Below are 5,459 nucleotides of genomic sequence, written 5' to 3'. Positions count from 1 at the left end.
TGTAGCGCGGGTACTTTACTTGTAATCCTTTTGCTTTCATTCTTTTACCCTGCGTGAACATTTAGTCTTACTGCTCGCGTTGCTTCCTTTTGTGCAGGTATGGACTCCGAGGATGTTTTTGAGCATTACCAGGCTACTGGTGCTTCTTCTGCTCAAAAGAAAGATAGCAAGAGGGCCCGAGGGGAAAGTAGCAAGACCCCCTCGAAGAAGGCTCGAACAGACGATGTTCCAGCCACTGCCCCCTCCAAGGAGAACTCACCACCTCCACCTTCTTCTGAGCAAGTGACTCCCACTCCTGCTGATCCACATCCTTCTTCCAAGGCTCCTGACAAAGAGGCATTGGACATTCGGCCCGAAGGCTCCCTGCCCAGCCTCGTGGTCAGCTCAGCTAGGGAGAGGATATACAAGCTCTCCAAGCACAAACGCAGCCAGGCAGCCATTACTGAAACTACCTCCATGGAGGCTGATCAGGTCATCAATAGAGGGTTGAATGAGATAGTCAACGTAAGTTATCTCTTGTTACTTTATCATTTATTTATGATTTTTTGTCCTTACTTTATCTTATTCTCTGTCTTCAGGGGCTGCTAACTTTAACTGCTGGCTGGCGCCATGTTGGGGCGTTGGTTTCTCGGGGAAAGAACTTTGACTCCAAGCTTGCCAAGACTAAGCAAGCACTTGAGGCTGACCACAACAAGCTGCTCAAGGAGAATAAGGAGCTGTCCAAACAGAAAGAACAACTGTGCGAGGATAAAGCTACTCTCACCAAGGAGCTTCTGGATGCCCGAGATGCCCTGAAAAAAGCCAACGAATCCCAGGAAAAATTCAGGGAAAGTGCCAAGCTCAACACTCAATCATGTGCTCAGCTTGAGCCTGACCTGATCGCTAGCAGACAGGAGACGGGGGAGCTTGAAAAACGAGTGCAGGAGCTCGAGGAGGACGGGGCCAGGAATTTGAAGAAGTACAAGGAGGCCACTCACCTCTGCTTCTATGAATTCTGGAAGCATAACTGGGAGGCTAACTTCGACTACTTTTCCGAACGTTTGAAGAGGGCTCTGATGGCGCAGTGCACCATCCGGCTGGAAGAAGAAGAAAAGGCCAAAGTGCCTGCCTCTCCAGAGATCTCCCTAGCAGGGGGGATTGATGGTGTTGATGCTGCAGCTGGTCCTTCGGCCGACCAAGGCACTCCTCCCAACCCTTAGGACCCTCCAGTTCCTTAAGAATCTTTCTCTTTTTATTTTGTTTTCACGGCCCACGGGTCGTATTGTAAAGACAATTTGTTTTTGTTGCTGCATGGGCAGCTTTTTACTTTTAATTAAACAATTACATCCGAGCAGTAAGAGAATGCCTTTTGATATTATAATATTTCTGTCTATTATAACATCTGTTTGCATGACCGAACTTAGCATAGTACTTTGGCTTGATTTAACAAAATATAAATTTTGAAAAATACTCTAAGTACCGTAGCATGCTTTCACTTATTTTGTTCATGTGTTTACATACCCCTTGGTATGCTTTGCTATCGATGTACCTTATATGCCCCCCAAGTGATCGAGGAGCTTTAGGTCCTTGGTCACTTGCCTTGACCATGACCTGTGCGAACATTACTGCTCGGTAGGAAATGTAACACTTATAATATAGCAAAACAACACACGTAATGAACAAATACTTGTAAATTTTTTTTACAAAGGTTGGCAAGAATGATTGGCTGCGCACAGTCCCTTATAATTCTCATATTAAAAATGGACTAAACATGTCTTTACAAGTGATCTTAAAAAGATCTTACACTTATAAGCGATTAGCCATACAACGTGGCTAACCCTTTTCCAAAACTTGTAAAAAGTAAAAATTAATACAAGTCAGTCCTTTAAAAAGGACTGTTTATTGGTAATACTTGCGCAGGTGTTCTTCGCCTTTGTAACTGAGGCATTGTAGCATTCCCTTGCTTCTCTCTGATTTCCCAACATGCGTCCTACCCCTACGTCTTTCAGGAATTTCATGACCAAGTGCCATACTGAGGTGACGGCCCAAAGATCAACCAGTATGGGCCTTCCAATGACAGCATTGTACGTCGAAGGACAATCGACTACTATAAAAGTAGCGAGCAATGTCCTGGTAGCAGGCACTGTACCTGCTATGACTGGAAGTCTGATTGACCCTGCTGGGGCGAGTCCCTCACCTGAGAAGCCGTAAATTGTTTGGTTGCAGGGCTCCAGGTCCTTGACGGACAACTTCATGCGTTCCAGTGAAGATTTGTACAGGATGTTTACTGAACTTCCTGTATCAACTATTACTCTTCTCACCATCATGTTGGCGATTTGAACGTCCATGACTAGTGGATCGGAATGTGGGAATCGGACATGCTGGGCGTCGCTATCAGAGAAGGATATCTCACCATCCTCTGACCGAGCCTTCTTTGATGCCCTGTCCTCCACAGTCATCATCTCGATGTCCTGGTCGTGACGTAGGGTCTGAGCATATCGTTCCCTCGCCTTTCCATTGCTTCCCGCGAGGTGCGGGCCTCCGCAGATGGTGAGTAAAGTGCCAGCTACGGGGTCAGGCTGCAAAGGTGGTGAGTGTTGGCGTGCAGGCGCATGCTCATTGCCACCTGGAGCCTCTCGTTGGGAATTTCCCGAGGCCCATACATATCTTCTCAAGTGTCCTTATCTAATAAGGAACTCGATTTCGTCCTTCAGCTGGTTGCATTCATTTGTATCATGTCCATAGTCGTTATGATAACAACAGAACTTGGTAGTGTCTCTCTTCGAAATATCTTTTCGAATGAGAGCAGGTTTTTTGTAAGGCACACTAGAACTCGTGGCCTGATACACCTCTCCCCGAGACTCAATAAGGGCAGTGTAGTTATTGAACCGAGGTTCATAACGATTACCCTTGGCTCGTTTATTGTCAGAGGTGGAAGGCTCATTATGTGGTCGTTTCCCTCCATTCTTGCCATTGCCATTGCCATTGCCATTCCCGTTTCCTTTGCCTTTGCCGTTGCCATTGGGTTTTGATCCATTGGCGGCTTTGGCGGGCTCGGCAGTCCCCTTATCTTTCACTGGCGATGGCATCTTTGAGCTTGATGTAACGATCAGCTCGATCTAAAAACTCTTGAGTAGTCTTGACTCCATGATTTCTGAGGCTACTCCACAAAAGTGTGCGGCGCCTAACTCCCGCAGTTAGGGCCATTATCTTGCCCTCGTTACCCACTATTTTGGCTCCAGCCGCTGCTCACATGAAGCGCTGGACGTAATCCTTCAGTGGCTCTCCCTCTTGCTGGCGTATCTCGACCAGCTGATTCACCTCAGTTGGGTGCACACGACCCTCATAGAATTGTCCGTAAAATTCTTTTACGAACATCTCCCAAGAAACAATACTTGTAGGAGGGAATTTGAAAAACCACTCCTGTGCAGCATCAGAAAGTGTTGCAGGAAAGATCCTGCACCGAGCGTCTTTGGACACTTTCTGAATGTCCATTTGTATCTCAAACTTGTTGACATGAGATACCGGGTCACCATACCCGTCAAAGTTTGGAAGCGTAGGCATCTTAAACTTGTTAGGAGTTTCTGCCATAACTATCCTTTGAACGAAAGGAGTGCCTCTTCTCCTATCGTACTCGATGTGAGATGTCCTTCCCCCGACCAGCTGTTGTACTGCCTGGTTCAGGGCATCTATTTGGGCTTGCACGACTTCGGGAATCACCGGGGCCTCTGGTGCTGGGGGAACGTACTCGTCGTGCCGTTCCCGATGATCGTTGAGTACGTCTCTTAAATCCTCGTCTCTTCGCCGCTGCTCGCTAGCACCGAGCCGGTTGAAGACGTTATTTTGTCTGGGTTGCCCCTCAGCATCACGTCTCTCGGGTTGGTCCCTTCTAGGTGGCGGGCTTCTGCCCCCACCTCTATCTTCATTTCTCCGATCGGCATTTGCTCTGCCTGAGTCGGCCTCATTATAACCATGGCCATCTCTGAACCTTGACTGGCCATGGTGGGATTGACTGTTCCCTTGGTTGCCTCCTCGGGCTAGAATGTCTCGAGCGTTAGAGGGTGGCCTGCGCTGGTCGGTGGGTCCCCGTGCATTGTCATGCCGTGGGGGGCCCCGGACCGCAAAGCCTATCTCTGAGTTCCTTCTGTTACTAGAAGGACGCTGCCCTCTGCTCGGTGGGTTCGGCTCTTCGCCCCTATGGTATCTAGGACTGCGGGGCTGCTGCTCGGCCCTATTCTACCTTGACTGCGGGGGATTGCCGCGACCAACCTGGGATGGAGGCTGCGCTTCAGGATCCCTCAGCGGGACATCTTCCTGAGGCATCGGTGGCTGCTAGGGCCTTTGGGGGCTCGAGGACTGGATCGGCGGGCTAGGATTAGGGCCCCTTTGGGGTGGCCCATTTGTAGGTTAATCATGCTGTGAGGCAGGTACAACCTGATTCCTAGCCAACTGTAAGGCTGCTTCGAGGGCTACCATGGCCTCCCTCTGGCGATGGTCCATCTCCGCCTGTCTTTCACTTAATTCCTGGCGCTGTCGCTCAATTTCTTGTTGCTGCCGCGCCATAATCTCAGCAGCACTTTCCTGGCTGGCCCTCAGATTGGCCAGTTCATCCTGCAATACTCCCAGGGTATTCCTCAGCATCTCGGAATCCAGTTCTTCCTCATCGAATTCCAAATGCGGCTCATCTTCGGTCACGTTTGGAGGAGGAGGCGGTTGAGATGGTGCAGCGCCAGTCGCTTGTCCAGTCTTCTTTGTTGTTTTCGCCATTGATACTTCAACAATATTATATCAAGCTCTCAATGAAAGCACCAGAATGTTGACCCTGATTTTGGTCAACTGACACGGAGTAAAAAATGCTTGATGTAGACAAATATGTTGAAATGAGGATAATGACAAAAACAGTAAAGCACACAAGAATTTATAGTGGTTCGGCCCCAGAATCTGGTAATAACCTACATCCACTTGAGTTATTATTGGTATAATATTTCAAAGGAGTGATCAAAGAACTAGGGTTCAATGAGTTTCACCAACCTCTGAAGAACAAACAATGTATCGAATGTGATAGCTCTAATTCACTCGTAAATCTTTAATCTCCAGTAATTAGAGAGTCAAAAGTCCCTTCCTTGAGCCATTTTTCTCTATTTATAGGCTCAAGGAAGATTACATTAATTTGTTACAGATATTCTTTCCTAAATAATCGGATACTCAGGAAATCATGGGAGGTAATTTCGGATATGATCATAACTGCATAAGATTTTCTCCAAATATAACGAGCATACGACCAAGCTGGTCGTATATTACGATTGAGCGTTGCGCCACGGAAATCTTTCTGGTCGATGGTCGAACAAGACTTCCGCCAGGTGTCAGCCACGTGTACCAAACGTCTGCCACGCATCCATGCCTGTTTTTTAGATAACAAGCTATATCTTGTTCCTAGAGTACCATTGACTTTACTAGTGAAGGTTGTGTCCCAACAAGTT

The sequence above is a fragment of the Humulus lupulus genome, chromosome X (genome assembly GCF_963169125.1).
Source record: "Humulus lupulus chromosome X, drHumLupu1.1, whole genome shotgun sequence".
NCBI classification, from domain to species: domain Eukaryota; kingdom Viridiplantae; phylum Streptophyta; class Magnoliopsida; order Rosales; family Cannabaceae; genus Humulus; species Humulus lupulus.
This window is presented reverse-complemented; position numbering follows the sequence as displayed.